A 20,239-nucleotide genomic window follows, 5' to 3' on the forward strand; every position below is an offset into this window, starting at 1 on the left:
GGTCTCAAGCAGGCTCCCAGAGCATGGTATGATCGCTTATCAAACTTTCTTACTTCCAATRGGTTTCACAGAGGTACGACAGATATTACTTTATTTTATATAAAAATGCATGATGATATCTTGCTCGTACAAATTTATGTTGACGACATTATTTTTGGTGCGACTAATGTTTCAATGTTCAAAGAATTCGAGGTTTTGATGCAGAATGAATTTGAAATGAGCATGATGGGAGAGTTCACCTTCTTCTTAGGTCTACAGGTCAAGCAATCATCCGAAGGCATATTCATCAACCAATCAAAATATGTTCATGACCTCTTGAAGAAGTACAAGATGCTCGAAGCCTCTCACATGAGGACCCCCATGGCTCCAGGCCAAAAGCTAAATAAGGACATTAATGGTCCACCTGTAGAGTGCAAACTGTATAGAGGAATAATAGGATCACTCTTATATTTAACCGCTAGCAGGCCTGATATTATGTTTTCCACACGTATATGTGCCAGGTATCAGGCCAATCCTAAAGAATCACATCTAAGTGCGGTCAAGAGGATCCTGCGCTATTTAAAGAAGACACCAACGCTTGGACTATGGTACCCTCTACATTCAAACATTGACCTAGTGGCATACACGGATTCAGACTATGGTGGATGCCAAATTGACAGAAAGAGCACCTCTGGGAGCTACCAATTCCTTGGAGGAAAACTTGTGAGTTGGTCGTCAAAGAAACAGAATTGTGTTTCAACTTCTACAGCAGAGGCAGAATATGTGGCTGCTACGAGTTGTTGTTCACAAGCTCTGTGGATGCAGACCCAACTACGGGACTACGGCTACTCTGTCAACAAAATCCCCATCCTCTGTGATTTAAAGAGTGCAATAGCAATTTCAGCCAATCCAGTTCAACACTCCAAGACAAAGCATATCGACATAAGGTACCATTTCCTTAAACATCAAGTTGAAGAAGGTAATGTCGAGTTATACTTTGTTAAATCAGAATTTCAATTGGCTGACCTCTTTACAAAAGCCCTAGATGAGAAAAGATTTAATTTTCTTGTTGAAAAGATAGGAATGACATGTCCAGAATCCTAGTTGTTGGTTGTCTTAATTCTTTATTCTTTCTGTGTATAGTTTTCTTTGTTAAAAATTCATTTTGTATATAGTTTTCATTTCTTGAATAATCTTTCACTTGATTTTTAGTTAACAGGTTTAAACCTAGTAGAGGCTTGCAAGGTTCAAGGGGGAGTTTGAGCTTTAAAAGAATAAAACCTTTTGAAGAAGAAAAATGTTTTAATTGCAGAAGTCTTTTCACAGAACCTCTGTAACTTCTTACAGAGGCTCTTTGAACGGATCTTCTGTAGACACTTCTTCTTAGGATTTTAAATGTTTTTATTCTAGGGGGAGCCATGGAAGCTGGCTCAGAGGGGTAGTTTTTAAAATGAAAATCAAACCACAGAAGGTGCCAAAACTTTTGAAGTATCTTGTTCTCAGAGGTCAACTCATCAGAACCTCTGGYGCTTCTAACAGAGGCTCTGTGAGTTTGAGCTGAGCAAGTACTCATCTCTCTGTGGATTTTTCAAAATCGTTTAGGTAATAAAAAGGTGTAAGCTTTTTAAGAAGGCCCGACACATATCACAGATGCTCTGTTACCCTTAGGCCTCTGACAGAACTCTCTTGATAGTTCTTGTCTATTGGTATGGTGCGCGTGGTTCTGTGGATAAGGGTTAGAACCTTCACGCACGTGTCAGAAAAGGGGGCGCACGTCATCAATCGTGCGTCTTCCCAATACGGCGTGTCACAGCTGTTGAGGCGTTTCAACCCAAAACCACTCATCACGACCTTTCGTCATCGAAACGGTTCTTTTTAAATCTCTCCCTATATATACCTCTTCCCCCCAAATCAAAAACCTTTACCACTCACAAATACTCCGACGAACCTGAGACTAAAATTCTCTCAAAGCAAAACCTGCAACCTGCTACCATGTCTTCTTCATCTGCTTCAGCCCAATCTGTGAATGTCTCCAGTGACAACGAAGTGACCCAAGCTCAAGCGTTGACATCCCATGCACTATCGTTCGTCCAAAACAAATACGAGAAAGTCATCCTCGTCAAAAAAGCCAAATAACTACTATTTTGCTCCTTCAACAACAGGTTTTCCCGACTTTACCTTTCCTCTACTTGAAGTTCTAAGAAACCACCCACTTTTCTTTTCACTATCTGCTACTAAACCTACACCCGAATCTTACATAACTCAATTTCTTTTGAGTTCCTATATCACAACTCTTGATAACACCGGCCTGACAATTGTTGGATACGCCTCACACACCGTCAATAAATCCCTGGTTCCATTAGAACTGAATGTGGACTTATTGAGAACTGCCCTGCATTTGCCCACTTTGGAGGACCTAAATTTGAATGCCTATGCTGCGACACCCACGGACGAGGAATTGATTCAATTCCTGGAATTTCACTCATATGCGACCCCGATCACCAAGAGAACTCAATTTAGGCGCAAAGGACTGCCCCCTGTTTGGAATACCCTGTTCTCAATCGTCAACAACTGCTTGACAGGGAAGGTGGGCAGTCACGACCAAACCTCGCATGCGATGATCTCAATTGTCTATGGGATTTACTTCAACTTGCCCCTAGATTATGCCCAATTAATTTTCGAGGATATGGTCGGGTTAATCAAGAAGAAATGYRCRAGTCARARGGGMGAGMAATCRAAGGTCAAAGCACAGAAAAAGGCCAAGGAGGACATGAACCAACCCAACCTCATCCTGCAACGTTTCCTTGGTCTGGCCTTTGGTGATTTGTTAGCAGCGAAACTCCCCTCTGTGGAGCCAAATGCGAGGCTCTACCCATTCAAGGAGCCAAACTCCCCTCTGTGGAACCAACCCAACCTCATCCTGCAACGTTTCCTTGGTCTGGCCTTTGGTGATTTGTTAGCAGCGAAACTCCCCTCTGTGGAGCCAAATGCAAGGCTCTACCCATTCAAGGAGTTTCACCCCACTGAGCATGAGCAAGGGTACAGAAGCCCTAGATCCTTATCCAGAGCCATGCTCAGATTTCTTAGCCATGAAGATAGGAAAACCTATAGACGTGGATTGAGGCGACCAGAACCGGTCCCTGAGACCCCACCACGAATAGGAGTCCCCTTAGGCGAAAAGATTCAAAAAATGAGGGTTAAGGGACGCACGGAGGAGCCTGCAGAGGCTGGTAAGAAGAGTGAGGCAATCCCTAGAAACCCAAGTCCCCCAACCAAGAAGGCTAAGAAGACATAGAAGGATGCCGATCCTTCTGTGAAGAAGAAAGGGAAAAAGAGGCCTGCAGAAGAAGAAGGCCCAAGTGGACCTCTGCCAAAGACCAAGAAGAAAATCAAGAAGGCTCATCAAACAGAGCCTGTGGTCACAGAACAAGCAGCTATAAAGCCTGTGATTGCAGAGGCCACATCACAAGAGAGCCCGGCAGAGGCCACTACTCCAAAGCGCAGAAGGTTGCGCAAAGTCGTACTTAAAGTTTCCCCAACAGAAGAAATAAAGGATGTTCTGTCCAAGATTCAAAAGGAATTCAAAGCTCCTATCGATATATCCAAGTTGGGGACAGAGGTCATCTTTGACGACGAAGATGTAGAGGAAGAAGAGCTAGGTGAGGGAGATCAAGATGCCAAAGGCACACAACCAAGCCCACATCCCAGTGCATCCCATGATTCTAGGAGCCTTGTTCTAGAGGGATCCCTTACTGAACAAGGCACGCACATGCCGATCCCAAACCAGCCTACCCACGCAGAGGACATTCTTTCGTCCTCTGTGGAATGCACAGCCGGGCAACCTCATATAACTCCTCCATCCTCTCAAAAGGATGAAGGTTTTACCATAGGAGTCCATTCGCCCAAGGACTGGACAGAACCAAGAGAGGCATCCGTTGCCTCTCCACACGCGAGTGACCACAAAACACGTGCTTCAGAGGCACAAGTGAGGCACATAGAGACAGAGGGTCTAGAACGCCCTCTGTCCCCACTAGATCACTCTGCCATGATAGGCTCTGAACCTACAGGGCAAGAAATCTACAGAACACCAGTAGGCTCTCCACAGGGAGATGTTCAAGGATCTGGTGGAAGTCCCCGAGCAGACTACACAATACAAGTCGTTGAGTGCGCTTCAATCTCCGAGGCTACTAGACCAACATGTATTGGTGGTCTAGGTTCCCAGGATACTTATGTGACAAAGGGGGAGCTTCAAACCTTTGCCACAGAAGTATTCAAGAAGATAGACGAGTTAAAAAGCTTGTTTATCTCTCACATGGTGCCACAGGACTTCTCATCCATCACAGAGGCTCTGAAGGAGTTGACGTCAACCACAACAGAACTCAAGTCAACCCTTTCAACCCTTCAGAGCTCTGTCCCAAAAAAAGGACGACCTTGCAGAGCCTTCCAAGCCATGACACTCAATCCTTCATCAATCAAGACGTTGAAGACAGAACTCACAGAGATGGCCGCCCAATTTGCTGCTGATCTCGTCTCTGCGGGCTATACGAATTACTCTTCATTCAGAGACGAGATCAAGGAGATGTTCTCTTCTGCGGTCACCTACATCCTCGACACCAAGACCTCAAGGGCCAACATCAATCATCTGGTAACTCGTAGAGAGCTAGATGCTATGGTGGAAGCCCTAGGGGATGTTGTGACCTCGAACATCACTCAACTCCTTACAGAGGCCCGAGCATCAAACACATTAATTAGAGACTGCACGTCACAGCTTGTGAAGGAAGGTGACCTTCTACGAAGCGAGATTTTCAAAAGCGTATCCAAGTTAAAATGGGCAACAGAGATAGATGTAATGAATGCTTCTGTAGGTGCAGAAAAGGTGATCGAGAAGATGTTCAAGGCGGCCACCAAAATCCTACGTCACTTGAAGAAGGCTCCCCTGAATACATGCAAGGTAGAAAGAACCATGACGATCAAGAAGGTGATGATCGTGATCGTCATGAGGGGGAGAAGAAGGCTAAGAAGAAACCAGAGCCAAAGAAGACTCCTGCCAGAGGCGTCAAGATCGTGGACTCTATAGCTGCCTTGTTCTCAAAAGGCAAGGAAAAGGCACCAGAGCCTAAAGGGAAAGGTAAAGGCAAAGTTGTAGAGTCACCACAAAAGGGGTCGTCGTCTAGTACAGAGACTCCACAGCCAATAAACGAAGAAGATTACAGAGACGACCCAGCACTCCTCGAAGCTTTAAAGGCATCCCTGGCAGAGGCTCAAGCCAAGAAGGGTAGAGGCCCCATCCCTCACAAAGAAGGAAAAGGCCCTTCATCACAACTCCCACAAGTCCAAAAAACGTCCACGGGTACGTTTGACGCTTTACAAGGAACCGTCAAACCCATCCTTGCAGAGGGTCAACCCAGAGGCCTATTCTGGAAGAAGAGGAAGCCAAGGTGCCAGAGTCCGCCACGGTAGGAAGGGTCTATAAAATATTCGAATCAATGAGCAAGATTCTGATGCCAAAAGTTAGAACAGAGCCCGTTATACTTTGGAAGAGATTCAAGTGTGGAGGTACTCTGCAGCAGACACAGAGCCTCCCTATGATCCAGAGCTTATAGGGATCCCTTCTGCCGCCGCCAAGTTCCAATTCTCTAAGCTCACAAGGCCTCATGAGCAAGTCTTCTCAGAGCACATGATCACCTCCCTAGAGACAATTTCTCCAAGGACTATGCTAAATAAGAAGGTGCTCTATGCTCAGTATATAGTGAGGAGGGAAGATGGCAACCTGTATACATTCACAGACGCTGACCTCCACAACCTCTGTGTGTTTGATGTCATCTACATGCACAAAATTCTCAACATCTACATGGAGAGGAGGTCAAGCTACTCTATATCGCTCAGAAGGCTGCTTGAAGTTATGCGCACACAAGTAAGATATTACAACCAGAAGGACTTCGAGCTCGCGGTCAGGTTAGTCTAAAAAGATCTGAAGATCCCCCCTCCTTACAGCAGGCCCAGTTGGATACTTAGGCATTATCCAAACTCCATTATTCACAACCCTACTTTTGGGTTTGTGTATTTGGATAAGGATGAAATCCTAAGGTTCTATGATCCAACAGAATCACACAAGTACTTAACAGAGACGCTAGAATGGATATTCAAAAGGGCAGCGGCAGAAGTGGACAAAGGACATCTAAGGATGAGCGAAGTGTCTTGCATCTTGGAGGCGATCAAAATGCAAATTAACTTCAGAGAATGGATCTTCAACGTCTACAGAATGATCAAGTCGGATATGCTATACGCAGTAGATGATTTTCCAGAATCTGTCGTTTGATAAACCTTCTGTACCAGCTTTAGGCCTATATTTCACAATTTAGTAATTTCTTTTAATTCTTGTAATTCTTTTCAGAGGATGATCTTTTATCTCCTCCTGTTATTTCTTTCAATTAAGTCATTTCTTGCATTTAAATTTCCAATTTTACTTTTTCATACTTAGGGGGAGATTGTTAGCTCACATTTCTCTTAATGTAAAAGTATTGAAAAAGTAAATACTACAAGTGTTGACAGAAGAGGTTCCACCACAGAAGACCACAGACGACCAACAACAGAAGGTGTTCTATCGTATAAGTGAAGAGTGACAGAACCTCTGTTGTCTACTACAGAGGTTCTGGAAACTGGTATAAATAGCAGCTTAGGCCTTTGTAATTCTGTGTGCTTCCATATCGTATTGTAAACATTTTCAATCAATTGAAAATCATTTGAAGCTTCTCTCTAGTGTTCTTCATTCAACTGTGTTCTTTATTGATTACTACTCTGTTTGTTCTTATTGCTTCCGCTGTACTAATATTGTCAAATAGATCATCCAGAGTAAGTGATTAATATTCAAAACTGAGTTAATCGATCCTATCAAAAGACTATGATGATGAATTGAAAACTTGGAGTAAAGCTAATAAAGATATGTTTAATAAACTTCAAGAGCTGCAAACTGAGATGAATTATTTTGGGAGGAATAGTAAAGAGATAGAGGACTTAACTGATAAATTTTATAAATCTGAGAGTGAGTTGAGTGAGTTACAGAAATTACTGGAGTTAGAGAAGGAAAAACTCTAAAAGCTTAGAAGAGTTTAAGTTCTGAAAGAATAGAATTTGAAAAGGAGAAGAAGAGAATGTGTGAATTAGAAAAAAGGTTTGGAGCTGAACGCATATCTTTTGAAGATAAGATAAACTCTCTCGAGCTGAACGCCAAAATGCTGTTAAAACAAATATCTGATTTTGAGCAGCTAATCATCTTGGAACGTGCCAAGAATGATAAAGAGAAGAAAGACATTACAGAAGAGTGTCAGAGCCAAATACAGAAATTATCTGAAAGCATTTCTCTAAAGCAGAAGGCTTTAGATGAAGATATGAAGCAATTTGCTCTTGATAAGAGGAATACTATAAAGAAACATACAACTATTGCTAAAGAGCTTGCTAATAAGAAAAAGTGGCTTGACATCGCTTTTGAGAATGAAAAGAGCAGCTCAGATGAAGAGAAAAGAGAGTTAATAAATCAGAAGAGAAAGTTTGAAATGCTTCAGAAGGAGTTAGAAGGTAAACTTCTGGACACTACAAAGAAATTGTCTGATCTGAAGACAGACCTTGAAACTGAGCTGAAGATAAGAACATAAATTAAAAATAAGTTTGATTTAGTTACTGTGGAAAGAGACCAGCTTTTACAGAAAGTCAAAGACTTTTCTTGTGCGCAAAGCTCAACTGGTTCTCCCTCATAGTGTAAAACCAGTTTCTATGACTGTTCCAAATCGAACAGTTATTAAAGCAGCCCTAAATCAACTGTTTCTAAGAACTATTCTCGTTCTTCTAATCAGTTTTATCATGGGTATGTTATCGGATCACCTAATAAATCTTCTAAGATTAAAAGCATTTGGGTTAATAAAACTGATTCTGTTTCATCTCATACATCTGTTGTTACTAGCTCTGTTCTTCCTTGCATTGTGAGATCCACTAATGATCTGATCAATCTTTGCAAGAGAAGAATTACGTGCTCAACATGCAAAACCAATGAGTTTTTCAATAAGAAAAGGTTCAATAGGTGGCATGGAGATAACAATTATCAGAACAACTGGAAAGGTAAGAACATGTATGATTATAATAACTGGTATCGATCATATTATGTATATAATCATCCTGTGAATAGTGCTGAAAATAAAATATTTTATAGAAATAAATGGTTTGGAAGTTACAACATACCCCGGCCCGATACTAACAAAATAGGACCCAAATTCATTTGGGTACCAAAATCTATTTGATCTGATTTTGCAKGTGTGTCAATTTTGTGCTGATCAGAATATCATATCAGTGATACACTAATGCAGGGGGAGTTGTAATATGTTCCAAAAAGGCTTCTGAACAATTCAGTTCAGGACTCGTGCTTTACCTAGTGTGGTTCTTAAACACTCAGTTTAGGACCCGTGCTTAAAATGTTTCCTTTATTTTTAATTTTTGAGCTTACCTAAAACATTTCTATAATCTACTTTCTAGGGGGAGTCCCTAGAAGTTTTAAATAAATGTTTTTGGGAAGTGAATAATTTTTTTGGAAAACGAGTACATTTTCTCAACAGGTATTTCCTGACATTTTACATGCGTAATTTCTCATCGTACATAACTCCAATACCTGTTTCAGCTATTTTCTTTAAACTGTTATTATCACGTCTCTTAAATTAAAAATCAATTTTTTTTCCTTCCAATATTTTTCTATCCCTTCCCTGCCCCCATCGAGAAATAGAACTGACTAATCCTAGAAGAAATAATTGGAAAATAAAACAACAAGTACTCGTTTGTATTCAAAGTTTGTTTTCTGATATTTTTTTTACTTTGATTGATATACATTCAATAATTTTTTTAATATCAGATTCTGTAAACTCAATCTTACAAATCTTTATTTATTTCTCTCGCATACAGGATAATCTGATCGTTGTCGCATCATTCCTTTATTGATTGTGCTTATCTGATCAATTTTTATATGATCATTGGGCTTATCTGCAATAATATTTTTGATCAATCATTGTGACCAACTGAGCATACAATGTAATTTTAGGAGGGACTGAGTGCTTATCAGAAATACCTCAATGGAATGTCAGAACCAACAAACCTACCCATGAGGACAACCATATCTGAGTGAGCTTTAAATACAAAAGGGTTTGTGTGCTGAGACTAAAATGAAAAAGAGAGGGTAGTTGTTGTGAGCTAAAAGAATTGATGAGAGTTGTGTCAAGATTAAAAGAATATGAAAATCTTGCTCCAAACTTCTAAAATCCGGGCATACCACACAATCTATTAGTTCTTAATTATTTCGAGACTAATATTGAAAAAGACAAAGCCCAAGCCAATTCTTGTCACAACCCCACCAGCTACTCATTTATCTCTCAGCAGATAAGTGTTTCAATAACACTTGGGGCACGCAGCTCATCATCTATCAATTTCTCATTCGGAGAAACTTGATATTGATTCAGAAAGATATATGTCCCCCCTTCAAGTCTTCTTGATCACTAATTGAGTCTGATAAATTTGTGTAGTTCACACGATTTATTTTTTTGAGCCTAAACAAAAGCATTCGTTGCTCTATCTTTCTACACTACACAGATTTTGCATTTTATATGTTATTTTGCCWAAACATTCATAGATATGCTAATTTTAAGCTATCGATGATTGAATGGAAGACCTGGTGAGATGAGCATCAAAAAGTCTCATATATACAGTACATCTGTTGTACTGAGTATATATGTTATACTCACAGGCCAATCTTTTTATAAGATTGAAAACAATTTCATTCATTGAAAAGTTGTTATCTTCCCATTCCCTTAATCTGAAAAGATTAAACAAGTGGATTTGAAAAGATCTACTTATAATTTCATGAATTGACGGCTTTCGCGGAAAATTTCGTTCATTCTTGTGTATAATGTAATGATTTTCATTTCATCATAAGGGGGAGTATGTAATAATGAATGAAATGTTCAGTTCCAAACATTATAAGGGAAATGTGATAAAAAGATCAAGGGGGAGTAACATCAAGTCGACAAAAGACTCAAATGGAGTGCGACTGGAGATAATTATAGAAAGATTATTCCTTTGCTAAAACGACTGAGAGTTTTTGAATGAGAAGATCATCGTTTCAAAAGTTTATCAACAGAGTTTTCTTATCAAAGAGAAAATTTGTGATTTGTTGTCTGAAGATTCTTTGAAGATCACATCTTGTATAGTGTTTCTGAAGGTTTTTGTTATATTGTTCTATATTGTCAAAAGAGAAGATAATCGAGGTTCTACATTCGAGGGGGAAAATGTTAGAAGATCTTTTTCAACAAATGATTGCCTGAAGTTTCAAGTTGAAGACTGTTTTTGAAGAAGACATAATGTGCTTAAAGCGTCAAAGTTCAAACGAGACTCAAAGTGCGCAAATTCTTTCAAGTCTGAATACAAAGGGAAAAATGTTAGGACTGAAAATCTGTGTAAAATTGTATTAGTCTTGAAAGTTAATTTTGTCTATAATTGTGTAAAAGTTACCGTGTTTGACTTTTCTTAGACAGTTTGAATTTGACCTTGTTTCGTTGTTTGACCCTATATAAAGGGTGATGTCTTTGTATTTGAGAGAAGAGAGCTCCATTGTAAAATCAATATACGTATTGTAATGTTTGACCAATATATGAGATGTTGACTTTCTCTCTCTTCTTCTAAGTGTTCTTACATGAAATATTGATTCTGCCATTGATGTTCTTGAAGGATTCATGAAGATTGATTAAATTGGGGGTAACCCGTGCAGCAAGGGGGTAACCCGTGCAGCAACAGATGCTGCAGGTTGTGCCTCAGTTCCAGAGGCGCCCTCATTGCCTTGTGTAATGTGGGCAATGAAGGAATTCCATAGAGTCCTCAACAGCCCTCTAATGAGGAACTATCTCTTGATGTTGCTACATCAACTTCTTCTTCCTCGGATTCAGAGGCCGAGTAAGAGAAGTAGGTGTGTGTCCCCGTCGCTAGATCAAGTATCGAAAGGAGTGGTGCTTGAATAGGAGATCGCTCTGAATGATCTTTGGGAGCTTCAATGTCAGAAGCAACACATGCTTCTAGGTGTGTGGAGGGGTGTGGCGAGCCATGAGGCGATGTGGCTCTTATTTCTTCATCGCCTCCCTATTGAGAGAGAGGCGATGGATGATGTGGTTCCTCAGCAAAATCATCTCCAGAGGCTTGAAGAGTGGCCTCTGGATGGCTAGCTTGGGTTGGGATTGGACTGGGTTGTCCATGTTCAATACCCTTTGGCCTTGATCGCCAGGGGTAGCAGATGTGGTTGCCCTTTGGGAGGTGGGTGCAGGAGTTGTGTTTATTAGGCCGGGGGATGCGTGAGGAGTGTCATCATCATCATCTTCATCATCTGATGAAGACGACTCCTGCGCTCCCTCGCTTGCATCGGAGGAAGGCTCTATTTGCTCTGGGGTAGCTGCCCTTGGTTCTTGGGACAGCAGAGAACGCTCATAATTCCTACGTATCTTAGACGTCTCTGGAATGACGCTGAGCATGGCCCTTAAGATGGTCCTTTCTGTTGTGTAATCATCCTTCGAGATGGTTGGGCGATGGTCGTTCATCAAGTGTTGTGGACTGTATGGTTCTTCAGCCGGTAGATTGTGCCTCCTCATCGCGTCCCTTATAAATAAGGCAAGGAACCGCGGGAAGAGGACAGAGGATAGTCGCTTTCCTGCAGCCACGAGTTTGCATTTCTTGATGACCGCTGCATGTATCTCATTGTAGAYGAGGAGTGCATAATCCAGCGGTAGGTTGAAGAAAAGACCATACATGATGGTCATGATGTTAATGTCCCCTTGATCCATGCTCCTGAGCTTGCAAGTGAGGGCTCGGTTCAGGATCGAGAAGAACATGTTCCACATAGGAGGCAAGAATTTCCTCTTGAAGTCGGATACGTTGCATAGGTCATAGTTGTAACCCATCATCTTGATGAATTGGAGGATGTCAGAACTGGTGGGTGGCTCGGCGTATTGTTCGATATTGAGTTCTTGGCGAGTTGGAATACATAATACCTTTGAAACCTTTGCGCAGGAAATCTTCACCGAGCAAACCATGTCATTTGGGACATCAATGTCCCCCATGATACCACGGTTCTCCGGGAAGAACTCGTAAGTTTGCCAATATTATTGCACGTACTTTGATGGCACCCCATTGTCAGAAAGGGTGAGAGCAGGTTGGAGAATACAGTTCTGAAAGAACTCGATCATAATGGCGAACCTGTCTTCAAACAGGTTTGTGCGAAGGTCAATAGCATGGTTGTTGGGTTTGATGGACAAGAAAACCAGTGCTCGGCTGTCTGCGCCGGTCGATTGCAGATGGCTGTCGTTGTTGTGAGATTCATGTGATGCGAAGGAAGCCATTGTTGGAAATAAGAAAACAGTTGCAGGTTTGCAGGTTCGTCTTAGGTTTTTGAAGGTTGTGATAACGTAAAGAAGAACTTGCTTGGGGAAGACAGGTATTTATAGATGGGGAGGTTGAAGGGTTTTTGGTTTGGAAATTAGTATTTAAAAGGTAATGATGGTGGTTTAGGACGTTTGGGTGAAAAGGTAGTGGTGATTGTGATCGTGGCCGTAAACCTGCACAATGTCATAAATGCAGGTGGACACATGTCTGAATGGGGTGGGTGGACGGGTAATATGGAGTGTTGTCTAGGGAACAAGCCTTTTGATGTGTCAGGCGCATGGCAGGATGACATTTGGGTGTTTTAGGGATAATTATTAAATAAAAATAATTATCCCAGAGGATATCTCTTGTAGAATATACTCCCAAAAAATATTTAAATTAAAAAATTCCATCTAATTGGAAGATAAATACTAATTACGAAGTTTTGGTCTTCTAAAAACCCATGTTGTATAGTTTTTAGTCACAAAAGCTGCAATTTTGTATAATCTTAAACAGGTTTTCAATTAAAGATGGGTTTTTGGGAAAAATGAATTTGTCATGGAACCAGAGGTGCTTTGGTTGGTCATGACATGTGGGTGGGGAACCAAAGGGCTCTGGTTATGAATGATCAATTTATTCTCGATGGAATGTTGGGTTTTATTAATTATGGACTCTAGATAGACAAACCAGAGGCTCTGTTTAAATATTGGAAACCCTTTGATGGAAAAACATGCCTATTATGAAGAACCAGAGGAGCTCTGGTTGAATGCAAGGGATGATTCATCATAATATAGCATTTTTGGGGATCAAGAGGCTCTGGATAGAGGAACCAGAGGCTCTGGGTGGGTAAAATGCATACTTTGTGCAAAATGAATGCATGATGATGAATGCAAAACACCCCCTCAAATGATGCATAGGGTTTGTGTAATGAGTTAAAAACTGCCTCTAGAGTTAATAAGGAGGGTGAATTGGATTACCAGAATATCTAGTCTATACAACCAGAGGCTCTGGTTGTGAATGAAGATGCAAACAATGTGAAATATGGTTAAGATGATGTATATGAATAAGAAAAATATGGGCCTTTGGGACCAGAGGGCTCTGGTTCCAAAGACATCGAATCCAGAAGCTCTGTTCTTTAGAACTAGAGGTTCTAATTGAGAAGGCGATGCAAAAATGATGAATGAATGTATTTGTAAGATGTTTTATGAAGTCCAATTTGGACCAGAGGGCTCTGGTCGCAAAGGACTTGAAAACCAGAAGCTCTGGTCTTTAGAACCAGATGCTCTGGTTGCATGAATGAGAAAATATAACTAAGTAATATGTATGAATCAATGAGGGAGACCAATTTTGGGACAAAAGAGGCTCTGGTCTCAAAGGATTGGAATCCAGAGGCTCTGGTATTTAGAACCAAAGGCTCTGGTTGTGAAGGGGGGGGGGGGGTACTTAGTGAAGCATCACAAAGCATTTGCTTTGGACCAGAGGGGCTCTGGTTCCAAAGGCAATGAAAAAGTTTGGCCAAAATTAAACAAGTATTTCTAATTGGCTAGAGGCACTAGTTTAGAGTACTCGGGGATTGTGGCCTTAGAATTTATCACCTGTAGGCATAACCATGAGATATTGAGGATCTCTGGTTTTAAACTAAGGATTGCCTCTAAGTGGTGAGATTCAGCATATCCATCTTGCTGCAAGAAATAAAAATCTTTTCTCATCAATAGTTTTTGTGAAAATGTCAGCTAGTTGAATCTCTGTAGGAACAAGATACATGTCTATTGTACCTTTTTCGACATTATCTTTTAGAAAGTGGTACCTCACATCAATATGTTTGGTCTTGGAATGTTGTACAAAATTTGCAGAAATGGCTATGGCACTCTTGGAGTTACAGAGGATGAGAATCTTTTCATATTCAAAGCCATAGTCCTTAAGTTGAGTCTTCATCCAGAGAACTTGTGAACAACAACTAGCAGCGGCAACATATTCTGCTTCTGCTATAGAGGTTGAGACACAATTCTGTTTTCTGGATGTCCAACTTACCAGCTTGTCCCCAAGAGTTGACAGCTTCCAGACGTACTCTTTCTATCAAGCTTGCAACCTGCATGATCTGCATCTGTGAAGGCTATTAGATCAAAGCCAGAGTTCTTAGGATACCAGAGACCCAATGAAGGGGTTCCCTTGAGGTATCTAAAGATCCTCTTGACCGTAGAGAGATGAGATTCCTTAGGATTAGCTTGATACCTTGCACAAAGACATGTAGCAAACATAATATCTGGTCTACTAACAGTTAGATACAGGAGTAATCCAATCATGCCTCTGTAGGTTGTTACATCCACAGATTTGCCTGATGGATCAGCAAACAACTTAGCTCTTGTAGCCATTGGTGTTCTCATCGATGATGAATTTGAGAGAGAGTATTTCTTCAGAAGGTCAGTCACATACTTGGACTGATTGATGAAAGTTTCTTCTGAAGTTTGTTTTATTTGAAGACCAAGGAAGAAACTAAGTTCTCCCATCATACTCATCTTAAATTTGCTTTTTATCAGCTCTGAGAATTTTTCGCAAATTTAGCATTGATAGAACCAAATATGATATCGTTCACATATATTTGCACAAGTAGTATGTTACCTTTATGCTTCTTGAGAAAGAGGGTTGTATCGATTGTACCTTTTTTGAATCCATTGTCAATGAGAAAGGTAGAGAGAGTATCATACCAGTCCCTGGGTTCTTGTTTCAGCCCATAGAGGGCTTTGTCTAGAAAGTAGACGTACTCTGGATGCTTTGGATCTTCAAACCCAGAGGGCTGCTGCATGTATACTTCTTCTTGAGGTTTGCCATTGAGGAAGGAAGACTTGACATCCATCTGATAGACCTTAAAGCCTCTGTGTGCTGCATAGGCTAGGAATATTCTGATGGCTTCAAATCTTACAACGGGAGCAAAAGTTTCATCGTAATCAATGCCTTCTTCCTGGCAGTAGCCCTTGGCAACAAGCCTGGCCTTGTTCCTAACTACTATGCCATCTTCGTTCTTTTTGTTTCTGAAGACCCATTTGGTTCCTATGATCGTTTTGCTTTTAGGTAGAGGCATGAGGGACCACACTTTGTTTCTCTCAAACTGAAGTAGTTCTTCTTGCATTGCATCTATCCAGTTTGGGTCTTGTAGGGCTTCAAAAATCTTCTTTGGTTCAATCATGCTCAGAAAATTGGCGAAGAGGCATTCATTGGCTGTTGCGGATCTCGTCTTGACACCAGATGTTGGAGCACCAATGATTTGGTGTTGTGGATAGTCTTTTGTCCACTTTGTGCAAGATTGGGGTTCTGGAGCAACAGGATCCAGTTCTTCATCAATTCCATTTCATCAGCAAGTGTTGTTGATGAGAAAGAGAATCTTAGTAAGGAACCGTCATCTGATGAATCAATGAACCATCCAAGTAATATTGGAAGTTCATCTAAGTCAGAAACGATGGAACCCCCAATAGATCACTCTCAACCATCAACCTCTGAACCCATTCCTCCCACAAACATGCATGACAATTTTGATTTCAAAAAATCCTCGAGAGACTTTCTTGACTTTGAATATGAAGAAGAGATAGTCTGCGAATCACCAGAGGTCATTAAGGATAAGAAGCCTTAAAACTTCAATGCCTCAACGAAATCTGATGTTCCAGAATCTATGAAAACTTCAGACAAAGGAAAAGGAAAACTGAGTAACACCAAGTCTTCCAATGATATCTCACATGGCCCAAGTACTTCATCTAAGTTCATTAAGTTTACTCGCGTGGAGAAACAGAAGTGGCCTGCCTCTGAACATTCTAACCAACACTTTTCTTCTCCTTCAGCTAAAGAAAAGAAGTTCTTCCTCAAGAAAGAAGTAAAGTCCAAGCCTACCACAAATAAAAAATCTGAACTAGATAGGAAGTTTGTAAAAACAACCGATACTAAGATAGGATTTTCATCCCTGCATTTACTTCCTCATTTTCATCGAATAAAAAGAAAGTTAGACATTCATGTCCTAAAAATAAAAATTGCCAAGGTTTAGCTCTTTTACAAAACTTGAGGAACCACATGTTAACTCATCAATGCATATTTTCCAAACACATCTATCGCTATAATGATAAAACCAATGAAAACGTGAAAAAGCCAGTAGTGCGGGAGTTCCCGGAAGTGTTCCCTAAGGATCTACCAGGATTACCCCCACCCAAACAAGTCAAATTTGGTATCGACTTAATTCCTGGAGCCACTCCAGTGGCAAAAGCACCATATCGATTGGTCCCATCGAAAATGCAAGAGATGTCGGAACAACTCCAAGAATTGTTAGATAAAGGATTCATAAGACCCAGTTTTTCACCATGGGGAGCACCAGTTTTGTTCGTCAAGAAGAAAGATGGATCGATGCGGATGTGTATTGACTATACGGAACTTAATAAGTTGACTATCAAGAACCGATATCCTCTTCCAAGAATCGATGATTTATTTGATCAACTTCAAGGTGCTGTATACTTTTCAAAGATTGATCTTCGATCCGGATATCATCAAGTAAGAATTCGAGAAGAGGACATCCCTAAAACGGCATTTAGAACTCGGTACGGCCATTATGAATTTTTGGTTATGCCATTCGGATTAACCAATGCCCCGGCTGTATTCATGGATCTAATGAACAGGGTTTGTAGACCATACCTGGATAAATTTGTAATCGTCTTCATATATAACATACTAATTTATTCACGAAGCAATAAGGATCATGAGCAACATCTGAGATTGATAGTAGAACTACTTAGGGACTAGAAATTGTATGCAAATTTCTCCAAATACGAGTTCTGGATTCGTGAAGTACAATTTCTTGGTCATGTGGTCAATGAAAAAGGAATTCACGTAGACCCTGCAAATATTGAGGCCATTAAGAAATGAGAAACCCCAAAAACCCCGACATAAATTCGTCAATTTCTTTGTTTGGCAAGCTATTATCGGCGATTCATTGCGAATTTTTTAAAGATTGCGCAACCACTCACAACTTTAACGCAGAAAAACATGAAGTTTGTTTGGGGAGAGAAGCAAGAAGAGGCCTTTGAAACTCTTAAGCATAGGTTGTGCAATGCACCTGTCCTATCATTACTAGAAGGTTCGAAAAACTTTGTGGTATACTGCAATGCATCACATCAAGGATTAGGATGTGTGCTTATGCAAAAAGATAAAGTCATTGCATACGCCTCAAGACAACTCAAAGTGAATGAAAAGAATTATACTACGCATGACCTAGAATTAAGAGCTATGGTATTTGCACTTAAGATTTGGAGACATTACCTATACGGTACCAAATGCACTGTGTTCACTGATTACAAAAGTCTTCAACACATCTTCAATCAAAAAATGTTAAATATGAGGCAAAGAAGATGGATTGAATTGCTCAGTGATTATGATTGGGAATTAAGTACCATCCAAGCAAGGCTAACGTAGTAGCTGATGCTTTGAGCAGAAAGGAAAGAGTGAAACCAACAAGGGTACGAGCTTTGGGAGCAATAGTAACCACGAGTCTGAAAGCACAAATTCTCCAAGATCAAAAAGAAGCATTGAAGGAAGAGAATTTGAAAAATGAGACCCTACACCACATAGAAACTAAGTTCCAATTGAAGTACGATGGAGTGAATTACTTGGGAAATAGAGTTTGGATTCCTAAGATAGGTAATCTTAGATCTATAATTCTGAATGAAGCCCATCGATCAAAGTATTCAATTCACCCCGGAGCGGATAAGATGTATAAGGAATTGAGGGAACACTATTGGTGGCGTGGAATGAAGAAAGACATTGCTATGTACGTGAATAAATGTTTAACCTGCGCAATGGTCAAGGCTAAACACCAAAAACCATCCGGACTGCTCCAACAACCTGAGATTCCCCAGTGGAAGTGGGAACAAATATCGATGGACTTCATAACTAAGTTTCCCAGGACTGGGAAAGGGCATGACGCAATCTGGGTAATTGTGGATCGACTGACGAAATCTGCTTATTTTCTGCCGATTCGAGAAGATTATAAGATGGAGAAGCTAGCTCAAATTTACATAAATGAAATTATTACTTGACATGGGGTACCTCTTTCCATCATCTCAGATAGAGATAGTCAATTTACATCAAGATTTTGGCAATCACTTCAAGAAGGGTTGGGTACACGTTTAGATTAAAGTACATCATATCACCCTCAGACGGATGGGCAGATGGAAAGAACCATCCAGTCATTGGAAGACATGTTACGTGCGTGCGCCATAGACTTTGGTGGAAGTTGGGATACGCACCTTCTATTAGTTGAATTTGCATACAATAACAACTATCATGCCAGTATTCAGTGTGCACCTTATGAAGCATTATATGGGCGCAAGTGCAGATCTCCACTCAGTTGGTTAGAAATCGGTGATCGGCAATTAACAAGACTTGATGTGGTTCAGGAAACCACTGACAAGATTGTAATTATTAAAGATAGACTCAAGGCCGCAAGAGATCATCAAAAAAGTTATGCGGACAATCGGAGGAGACCCTTAAAGTTCCAAAAAGGAGACAAAGTACTCTTAAAAGTCTCACCATGGAAAGGATTAATGCGCTTCAGAAAGAGAGGAAAATTGGGTCTCCGATATATTGGCCTATTTGAAGTAATGAAAGAATTGGACCAGTGGCAAATAAGCTAAATTTGTCAAAGGAGTTAAGCACTATTCATGATACATTTCATGTATCAATCCTCATAAAGTGTTTAACTGATGAAATGCTGGTCATACCATTGGAAGAGGCGCAAATCAATGATCATCTACGCTTCGTTGAAAAACCGATAGAAATCTTGGATAGAGAACTCAAGCAGTTGAGGCGAAGTAAGATCCCGATTGTAAAAGTTCATTGGACCTCAAGACATGGACCAGAGTACACATGGGAAAGAGAGGATTATATGAAAGACAAGTATCCTCACTTGTTCGCAAACGAATCCAAAGCTACAAATTGAGAAATTAAATTTCAGGACGAAATTTTTCTGGCATGGGAGACTGTGATATCCGTCACTTTTGGAACGTCAGGTTAGTATCTTTAAAGGGTTCCTATAATCAGGATTTTAATTTCTTAGGATTTAGTCATGTTAATTAGAAAATCCATCGACTTAGCTCCCAAATTGGTAGTTCAGAAAATCCTGTCACTAAGGGTAACTAATAAAGTAATTTATGTAATGCCAAATATATTAAAATTCTCTTAAAATTAATAAAGTCGATATTATAAAATTTGAAATTTAAAAATATAAAGTTATAACTGTATGTGCAAATAATTTTTACAAAATTTGGAATTTTGACTTAATAATGAATAATTTTACTGGTATTGATAAAATGTATTTAAGTTTATATTTATTTGGGCTGAGTTTGTATATGAAAAATAAAAGAAAAATATGGTGGTTGGGCCTTATATGGGCTGACCCCTCTACCTTCATATAAAAACCCCACTTCTTTTGAAATCTCTCATTTCACTTTCACTTTTCATCTTTCTCTCACTAGACCTCTCGTCTTCCACACCAGCTCAAACCATTTTTCAAAACCCTCTTAGAATCTCTAAATCTTGAAGAACATTCAAGTCATCAAGAAAAAGCAAACAAAAAGGTAATAAGAATAGTTTTATTATTTTTGAATCTTTCACAATAAAGTTTCTTGTATCTTTATACTTCTTGCCCTTCTAGAACTGAAAGATTTTCTGGAAATCTAATGTCACACCCCGCCAAAGCAGAAACACGAGATGTAACAGGCAAGCGAGTCATAGCAACAGTTTATAAATAACACTAATCCAAGTTGTTCAAAAACAAAACAATTCATCGACATAA

This window comes from Cynara cardunculus, unplaced genomic scaffold (assembly GCF_001531365.2).
Source record: "Cynara cardunculus var. scolymus isolate 2C unplaced genomic scaffold, CcrdV1 Un_Scaffold_2257, whole genome shotgun sequence".
In the NCBI taxonomy this organism is placed as follows: domain Eukaryota; kingdom Viridiplantae; phylum Streptophyta; class Magnoliopsida; order Asterales; family Asteraceae; genus Cynara; species Cynara cardunculus.